This window comes from Anomaloglossus baeobatrachus, chromosome 4 (genome assembly GCF_048569485.1).
Source record: "Anomaloglossus baeobatrachus isolate aAnoBae1 chromosome 4, aAnoBae1.hap1, whole genome shotgun sequence".
NCBI classification, from domain to species: domain Eukaryota; kingdom Metazoa; phylum Chordata; class Amphibia; order Anura; family Aromobatidae; genus Anomaloglossus; species Anomaloglossus baeobatrachus.
Genome location: NC_134356.1, coordinates 678,990,727 through 679,001,115, shown reverse-complemented (window position 1 = coordinate 679,001,115; position 10,389 = coordinate 678,990,727). Strand labels below are relative to the sequence as shown.

General features: G+C 47.9%; 1 non-coding gene across 1 annotated transcript; it reads left to right on the top strand.

Moving 5' to 3' along the window:
- Positions 1-458: 458 nt before the first annotated feature.
- On the top strand, positions 459-530 carry TRNAW-CCA (transfer RNA tryptophan (anticodon CCA)). The gene has a single exon. It is a non-coding gene; the product is annotated as a tRNA-Trp (tRNA).
- The last annotated feature ends 9,859 nt before the right edge of the window (positions 531-10,389 follow it).

Here is a 10,389-nt window from a genome sequence, read left to right as displayed (position 1 = left end):
AACCTTTCTTCTTAATAGCAATATGTTAACTCATTCTTGTTTTTGTAGTTTTGTAGTGCGGCTAAAAGAATAAAAAAGTCTATACAAATGATATATAAAAATTTCCAATCTGTATGAAACAAGCATTTTTCTAAATGAAATGTTCCTGGCAAAAATAAACTGACATATGTTTCTAACTTTATCTTTTGGTGTAACGATCGTGTGTCTGACTCATGGAATCAGAAGGATGATAATTTCCATGAGGTTGGCTGTCAGAATTGCTATTGTATGAAAAAGGAAGCATAGATTATATTCTAGATTCCGATCTTAAACTGCAAATCCCTGAATATTAAGATGCTTAATCATCCTTGTTTATGTCGTTTTATGATTTTTCGTAAGAGTAGGTACTTTCTGGAACACCTAATGGTGAAGAATCAAATAATTTCATATCAATATTGGCAAACTCAGATATTTCAGCTGACCTCGTGGCGTAACGGTAGCGCGTCTGACTCCAGATCAGAAGGTTGCGTGTTCAAATCACGTCGGGGTCAGTAATGCGTTTCCTTTTGATATAGAAGAGAAAAAGACCACACCAATAGAAAGCACACATCTCAACAATAATAAAGATAATCAATAATTTTATTCAATCCAAGAAAAACCACACATGATAAAAACACTTAAAAAACATGTGAATATCAAAAAGACCTTTGGGGGAAACAACATTAGCTCATGAGATGATATTGAACCATGGGCAATGGAAGACACTAAGATAATAAGAGGTAGATGTACATGCATCTCCCGCCGCCTCCAACTCAAAAATATTTCCCGGATCCGTACATTCCTTTCCAAGGAAGCTGCAAAAACCATAGTACATGCCTATATTATCTCCTGCCTGGATTATTGAAAACCTCCTGCTATGTGGCCTCCCTTCTAACAGTCTTGCACCCCTACAATCTATTCTAAACTATGCTGCCCGGCTAATCCACCTCTCCCCCCGCTACTCCCTGACCTCTCCTCTCTGCCAATCCCTTCACTTGCTTCCCATTGCCCAACGACTCCAGTTCAAAACCCTAACCATTACCTACAAAGCCATCCACAACCTATCTCTTCCATACATCTCTGACCTAGTCTCCCCGTACTTACCTGCACGTAACTTTTGATCCTCACAAGATCTCCTTCTCTACTCCCCTCTCATCTCCTCTTCCCACCATCGCATCCAAGATTTCTCCCGTTCCTCCCCCATGCTCTGGAATGCTCTGCCTCAATACATCAGACTCTCACCTACCTTGACAAGCTTCAAAAGGAACCTGAAGACCCACCTCTTCTGACAATCCTACAACCTGCAGTAACCCTCAGTCTGATACAGGTACAAGGTAAATATCGGGTAACCAAGCACTTGGTTACCTTAGTTATCAAGCGCAGCATCGCTTCCACACGTCGCTGCTGGCTGGAGGCTGGTCACTGGTTGCTGGTGAGATCTGCCTGATTGACAGCTCACCAGCGACCATGTAGTGACACACCAGCGATCCTGACCAGGTCAGATCGCTGGTGGGATCGCTGCAGCATTGCTAAAGTGTGACCGTACCCTAAAGGTCCAGTCACACTAAGCAACTTACCAGCGATCCCAACAACGATAGGGATCGCTGGTAAGTTGTTAGGAGGTTGCTGGTGAGATATCACACTGCGACGCTCCAGCGATCCCACCAGCAACCTGACCTGGCAGGGATCGCTGGAGCGTGGCTACACGAGTTGCTGGTGAGCTCACCAGCAACCAGTGACCAGCCCCCAGCGCCGCGTGGAAGATGCTGCGCTTGGTAACTAAGGTAAATATCGGGTAACCAACCCGATATTTACCTTGGTTACCAGCGCATGGAGCTACACGTGCAGAGAGCAGGGAGCAGCGCACACTGAGCGCTGGCTCCCTGCTCTCCTAGTTACAGCACACATTGGGTTAATTACCCGATGTGTGCTGCAGCTACATGTGCACAGAGCAGGGAGCAGCGCACAATGCTTAGCGCTGGCTCCCTGCTCTCCTAGTTACAGCACACATCGGGTTAATTACCCGATGTGTGCTGCAGCTACACGTGCAGAGAGCAGGGAGCAGCGCACACCGCTTAGCGCTGGCTCCTTGCTCTCCTAGTTACAGCACACATCGGGTTAATTACCCGATGTGTGCTGCAGCTAAATGTGCAGGGAGCAGCGCACAATGCTTAGCGCTGGCTCCTTGCTCTCATAGCTACAGCACACATCGGGTTAATTAACCCGATATGTCCTGCAGCTACATGTGCACAGAGCAGGAGCCGGCACTGACAGTGAGAGCGGCGGAGGCTGGTAACAAAGGTAAATATCGGGTATCCAAGGACAGGGCTTCTTGGTTACCCGATGTTTACTGTGGTTACCGGCCTCCACAGAAGCCGGCTCCTGCTGCCTGCACATTTAGTTGTTGCTGTCTCGCTGTCACACACAGCGATCTGTGCTTCACAGCGGGACAGCAACAACTAAAAAATGGCCCAGGACATTCAGCAACAACCAACGACCTCACAGCAGGGGCTAGGTTGTTGCTGGATGTCACACACAGCAACATCGCTAGCAACGTCACAAAAGTTGTTCGTTAGCAGCGATGTTGCTAGCGATGTTGCTTAGTGTGACGGGGCCTTAAGGCAGAGAGATACACTGTTTACCTTAGGTAAGAGCGGATATAGTTTCTTTGTTAAAAGTGACAGGAAGAAGATTAGAAATGTGAAACTAAATCCCACCTAGTCTTTTATGTAAGAGATAAGATGAGCCAATTAGTATGCTAAATAGTGATGGGTGATCCCCCGATGGTCGGGATTGGGTGTCTTGCCCGATCATTTTGTAAAGATCGGGATCAGGGTCGAGATAACACGATCTTGCATCCGATCACTGATCTCTGGCTTTACAGTTATGGGATGTAAAATAAAGAATATAGTTAATTATAAACATTGTCATTATACCTACCGGTCCCGCGACGCATCCTGCAGATTCTGTCTCCCGGGTCCCATCATTGCTTTGCCCCCCCAATAACTAGCACTGACTAAAGCAGAGTTTCTCAACTCCAGTCTTCAAGACCCACCAACAAATCATGTTTTTAGGTTTTCCTCAATCAAGTGTTCAGGATGTCCTTAAGGTTGCACAGGTGATGGAATTATTCCTTGTGTAATATTGAGAAAAACTTGAAAACATGATCTGTTGAGCCAGGTAAAACACCTGGATATCGCGCTAAAAAGCAATTCGCCATTTCCAGGGGCGGCTGCGGAGAATCCCAGCCCCCAGGTAGCTGGCTATTCCTGACTGGTAATCAATCTATGGCGTGAGCCCACGCATTTTTTTAATTGTTTTATTTAAACAATTTAAAAAAATTGTGATTGGGATCGTGATCACGATCACTTTGTGATCAGTACGATCCCCGATCTTTACAGTTCGGGATCGCCCATCACTAATGCTAAAATGTATGTCCAAGAAATTCCCTATATACCTGAGTGACAATAATGTTATAAACAATTCTTCTTTTGGAGACAAAGACAGAGGTACGTCTGATACTCTATTGTCCCGGGTGGGTGGTTATCCAATATGTAGGAATGTGGTCTCTATAATTTAATCAGGACCACACAGACAAAAAAACGGATTTTTGTGTACTCACCGTAAAATCGTTTTCTCTTAGCCATCATTGGGGGACACAGGACCATGGGTGTTATGCTGCTTATCCCTAGGAGGACACTAAGTAGATGCAAAGATGTTAGCTCCTCCCCTGCAGTATACACCCCCTGGCTCAGCCAGGCTACTTCAGCTTTAGTACACAAGCAGTAGGAGAACAAGTAACAAAAAACGTGAGTGAATACTCATAACAAAAAATTACTGAGACAGAAAAAACTAAGGCCCAACAGGGCAAAAGGGAGGGTGCTGTGTCCCCCAATGATGGCTAAGAAAAAACGATTTTACGGTGAATACACAAAAATCCGTTTTTCTCTGACACCTCATTGGGGGACACAAGACCATGGGACGTCCTAAAGCAGTCCATGGGTGGGTAAACAATAAACAATGCAACCTAAGGACTAGGAACCAGTCCCAAATAGCCAGGAGCGCCTACTGAGATAGGTACTCCACTATTGTTTGCAGAATTTTCCTACCTAGGTTCGCCTCAGCCGAAGCCTGGGTATGGACTCAGTAATGCTCTGAAACAGTATGTAGGCAAGACCAGGTCGCAACCCTACACCTCTGTTCCACTGAAGCCTGATGCCTAATGGCCCAAGAGGCGCCAACTTCTCACGTGGAATAAGTCCGCAGCCCACTAGGAATGGGCTTGAGTTGCAAGCGGTAGACCTCCTGGATCACAGAGCGAATCCAGCGAGCCAGCGTTGCCTATGAAGCTGCCTCTCCTTTCTTAGGCCTTTCAAGAATGATGAACAAGGAGTCTATTTTCCTAAAGGGGCTGTCCTAGGTAAGTAATATCTGAGAGCCCTCACAAGGTCTAGCGAATATAGAACTCTTTCCACCCCAAGGACTGGGTGTGGACAAAAGGAAGGCAGAACAATGTCCTCGTTCATTTGAAACGGGGAAGTAAGCTTCGGAAAATAATCCGGAAGGGGGCGTTGAACCACCTTGTCCTGATGAAAGATCAGAAAAGGTTCACGGCAAGAGAGTGCTGCCAGTTCCGAAACTTGTCTAATGGACGTAATCGCTACTAAGAATGTTACCTTCCAGGAGAGAAGAGCAAGAAAAGATTCCTTAAGAGGTTGAAAAGGGGGCCTCTGGATACCGTCCAAAACGAGATTGAGGTCCCATGGGTCCAGCGACCGTTTATACAGGGAAACTAGAAGGGAAACACCCTTGGAAGACAAGTCTTGACTTGCGGATTGCAAGCTAGGCGGTATTGATAGAATATCGAGAGAGATGAAACCTGCCCCTTAAGGGAGCTGAGGGCCAACCCCTTTTGCAACCTGACTGCCAAAAAAAAATCAAGAATTCTTGGGATCGCCAGAGGCATAGGTTGGACATTAGATTCCATGCACTGGGAAAGGAAAGTTTTTCACGTACGGTGGTAAAAACGAGATGAAGGCCGGCTTTCGGCACTGTACATGGTGGAGATGACCGCAGGAGAGAATCTTGCTCTTGTTAAAGTCCAGGTCTTAATGGCCAGGCCGTCAGCTTCAGGGCTCTGGAGTTCTGATGGGAAATGGGCACTTGGGTTAGCAGGTCTGGGATGCTTACGAGGCGCCATGAGCAATTGTACTAATTCAGCATACCAGGCGCACCTGGGCTAGTCCGGTGCTATTAGTATCACCGGGACTCCTTCTGCCTTGATCTTCCTGATTACTCGCGGCAGTAGGGGCAGAGGCGAAAAACATGTAAGGCAGACTGAAATGACTTCAGGAGACTAGAGCATCCGCGCCAATGGACTGTGGATCACGTGACCTGGCTAAGAATGTGGGTACCTTTGCGTTCAACGTTGAGGCCATTAGATCCATGTCTGGTGAACTCCAGTGAGTGCAGATGTGTGGGAACACTTCTGGGTGGAGAAAACCACTCTCCGGCAGCCAGTCCTTGGCGACTTAGAAGGTCCGCCACCCAGTTCTCTACTCCCGGTACGTGTAATGCTGAAAACACAGACCCCCGTCGATTCGGCCCAGGTGAGGATCCTGGGGACCTCGAGATAAGCTGTCTTGCTGCTGGTACCTCCCTGCTGATTGACCTATGCCACAGCTGTTGCATTGTCCAATTGGACCCGAATCAAACGACCTGCTAGGAGAAGGGAGGAATGACCCGAGCGCGAGAATATCTGATTTTCAGAATGATTTCTGGGAAGGGAAGACTCCTGGGTAGAGTTGAGCGCGGTTCGTGGTTCGAGGTTCTCCAGTTCGCGGCTCGAGTGATTTTGGGGGCTGTTCTAGATCGAACTAGAACTCGAGCTTTTTGCTAAAGCTCGATAGTTCTAGATACGTTCGAGAACGGTTCTAGTAGCAAAAGACAAGCTAATTACTAGCTGGCTTTCCGCTGTAATAGTGTAAGTCACTCTGTGACTCACACTATTATGAAATTTCAGCGTATAGTGTGCGGGAACAGCGCATTCAGATCACTGCTGCTGGGATAACGGCGATCGCCATTTTTTTTTTTCCTTGTCTTCCTTCCCTAAGCGCGCGCGTGTAGTGCGGCGGGCCAGCATGTCAGCCAATCCCAGACACACACACAGCTAAGTGGACTTTTAGCCAGAGAAGCAACGGCATGTGTGTTAGGATGTCCATGTCACATGTCCCTGCATTATAAAAACGAGTATCTGCCCGTCCGAACGCCATTATCTCTTCTGCGTCCTTGGTATCAGTCACCACTGGCGCAGCGCCTATCTCCGATACTGCTGTGTACGCTTTATACACAGCGCTGTACAGAATAGGGATAGCACTTTCTATCAGTCCTTTTAAGGGCTAATACCGGCAGGGTCAGAGCCATAGAGTTTAACAGCTACACAAGATGACAGCGTCTGTGTAGCTAAGGTCAGGGATTTCCTCGCTGCATTTCCCCATTAGGAGGGATAGAAAGGCAGGCTTCCTTTCCTCTACCCAGAGACCCACAACCCTGCCACTGTACCCTCCTGCCCTTTGCACACTCAAACTCATTGTTACTAAGCCATTATACTAGCAAACACTGAGTGAACTTAGTGGCATCCTAAACGTGGCTGTTGGTCTTCTGTATTGTCCCACTAGTGCAAAGATATTTGCAGCACATCTGCCTGCATTGAACACTCAAACTCATTGTTACTAACCCATTATACTAGCAAACACTGAGGAAACTTAGTGGCATCCTAAAAGTGGCTGTTGGACTTCTGTATTGTCCCACTAGTGCAAAGATATTTGCAGCACGTCTGCCTGCATTGCACACTCAAACTCATTATTATACTAGCAAACACTGAGTGAATTTAGTGGCATCCTAAAAGTGACTGTTGGACTTCATTATTGTCCCACTAGTGCACAGATATTTGCAGCACGTCTGCCTGCATTGCACACTCAAACTCATTGTTACTAAGCCATTATACTAGCAAACACTGCTGCCAGTTTAAGGGCCGTAGTTGCATTTTCAGGGATATTTATTCTTTATTATTCTGCTGTTAATAAAGCTAGACCACCGCTGCAATCTACACCACCTCTCAATTTTTACTACCACATTTTAAGTGCACAATCTTGTCGCTATCAAAATGAGTGGCAAAATGATAGATGCTGGAGGAAAGGGGAAGAGGCGTGTTGGAAAAGGAAAAAAAGGGTTTGTCCGTGGGGAAGGTGGCAAAGCTCCATTAACATCTGCTGAAGATAGACCATCTTCCAGCAAAAGTAAGATGTCTACTAGTTACCGTGGACAATCCGATGTGCTCCCTTTTTTACAGACACGATTAACTGGAACAAAGGTAGATGATGGCCAAAAAAGGAAAATGCTTGAATGGATCTCAAGTGGTCCAACAAGTGCCCTCTCTGCCACCTCAACTACCGCATCCAAAAAACACCAGTCCTCTGAGTTGTCATCCCAATCAAACTTGCTTTCTCCCAGCTCTGAAGTCTCCATCCGCCCTGCACAGTATGGTGGAACTGAGATGGCTGAGTCTGCAGAGCTGTTCAGTCACACTATAGCCTGGGAATCAGAGGTCTGCTCCCAAGCTACAGTGAGTACAGACCAGGAAATGGTCTGCAGTGATGCCCAGAACCTTTGTGACTCTGATTCAGGTCGTAAGGACCAAGTTTCTGAGCATAATGTTGACCCTTTTTCACAAACTGTAACACCTGTTGTTATAGACAATGAGGAACATACTGATGACGATGAGACGCAGATACCAGATTGGGATGACAACTTAAATTTTCGGTCAGGGCAAGAAGAGGCTCAGTCTGAGGGTGAGGGGACTGCAAACACAACAATTGATGAGGAAGTTCTAGATCCCACCTACTGTCAACCCACAGTCAGGCCCTCGAGGAGGTCAACAGAGACGGTGGAGGAGGATGCAACTGACGACGAAGTTACCTTGCGCCTTCCTGGACAGAGTAGGAGTACTGGTAGCACGTCTACAACTGCATCCTCAGCCACCACTGTGCCTCTGAGCACTAGTCGGGGTGGATTAGCAGGTAGCATGCCCTCTAAGCCTTGCCTAGCCTGGTCCTTTTTTGACATAGCAAAAGATCGTCCAAATTATGTGATCTGTAAAATTTGTCATGATTCTGTTAGTAGAGGGCAAAACCACAGCAGTTTGACAACTTCCATGAATCGTCACATGAATAAATATCATATGTCGCGGTGGGAAGCTCACCGTGTTGCAATGCGGCCTAGCGGAGCGAACCATCCACCGCCTGCCCCTTCTAGTGCATCCGCGCGCTCTTCATCTTCTAGGACTGTGGGGACAGCTGTCACACCTGTTTTTCCACGCACAACTTCCACCACTGTTACCGCAACAGGCACTTTGCTTGGTAGGTCGTCAGTTGGTTTGGAAGGGGAAACAAGTGAGTGTGTACAGCTCTCTCAGACATCGATAGCACCAACGTTGGATGAAGGCGACATCATGTCTACGCCTGCACTTTCCTCACAAAGCTGCATTTTTCCAGGGACACCCCACTCAACACCGTCTACACACAGCAGCCAGATCTCTGTCCCTCAGATGTGGACAAATAAAAGGCCATTTCCTGCGACCCATGACAAAGCTAAGAGGTTGACTTTATCCCTCTGTAAGCTCTTGGCTACCGAAATGCTGCCTTTCCGCCTGGTGGACACACAGGATTTTAGAGACCTTATGTCTGTCGCTGTGCCCCAGTACCAGATGCCCAGTCGCCACTACTTCTCTAAGAAAGGTGTACCCGCGCTACACCAGCATGTCGCACACAACATCACCGCTTCCTTGTGAAACTCTGTGTGTCAACGGGTGCATTTCACCACCAATTCTTGGACCAGTAAGCATGGACAGGGACGTTACATGTCGCTGACTGGGCACTGGGTAACTATGATGATAGATGGTGAAGGGTCTGCTGCACAAGTCTTGCCGTCCCCACGACTTGTGTGTCAATCCTCTGTCTGTCCAAGTTCCGCCACTGCTTCTGCCTCCTCCACCTCATCTGGGTCCTCCACCTCTGCCCCAAGCCTGCCTGGTCAGGCCACCAGTGTTCGCACTGCGCAGAAGGAATCACGCAATCCTCATTACTATGCTGGCAGCACAGCGCAACGGCATCAGGCGGTCTTTAGCTTGACATGTCTTGGAAATAGGAGTCACACCACACAGCGGCTGAGTTGTGGGCAGCTCTGGAGACTCAGTTTAATAAATGGTTGTCTCCACTCAACCTGCAGCCTGGTAAGGCCGTGTGCGACAATGCTGCAAACCTGGGTGCGGCCCTTCACCTGGGCAAGGTGACACACATGCCTTGTATGGCTCACGTGTTGAACCTTGTTGTCCAGCAATTTTTAACACACTATCCCGGCCTAGATGGCCTTCTGACCAGGGCACGAAAACTGTTTGCTCACTTCCGCCGTTCAACCGCCGCAGCTGAGTGACTTGCATTGCTCCAGAAGTCTTTCGGCCTGCCGGTTCATCGCCTGAAATGCGATGTGCCGACATGCTGGAATTCGACTCTCCACATGTTACAGCGACTGTGGCAGCACCGCCAAGCCCTGGTGCAATATGTCATGACGTATAGCCTGGGCCAACGAGATGCAATGGTGGGGCAGATCACCCTGATGGAGTGGTCTCAGATCAAGGACCTATGCACCCTTCTGCACAGTTTCGACATGGCGACGAATATGTTTAGCGCTGACAATGCCATTATCAGCATGACAATTCCAGTCATTTACATGCTGGAGCACACGCTAAACACTATTCGGAGTCAGGGGGTGGGACAAGAGGAAGGGGAGGAACTATAGGAGGATTCATATGCGCAAGATACAACAACATCACCAAGGTCCAGACGTTCATCATCACCAACGCGGCAGGCATGGGACCATGGGGGACAGGGATCAACAAGGGCGCATGGTAGCAGGCGAAATGTTGAAGAAGGTGCAGGAGAACATGAAAAAATGGAGGACGAACTGTCCATGGACATGGAAGACTCAGCGGATGAGGGAGACCTTGGTCAAATTTCAGTTGAAAGAGGTTGGGGGCAGATGTCAGAGGAAGAAAGAACGGTTAGCACCTCTATGCCACAAACACAGCGTGGACTTGGTCCACATGGCTGCACAAGACACATGAGCGCCTTCTTGCTGCACTACCTCCAACATGACCCTCGTATTGTCAAAATTAGAAGTGATGATGACTACTGGCTTGCCACACTATTAGATCCCCGGTACAAGTCCAAATTTTGTGACATAATTCCAGCCATAGAAAGGGACGCACGTATGCAGGAGTATCAGCAGAAGCTGTTACTCGATCTTAGCTCGGCT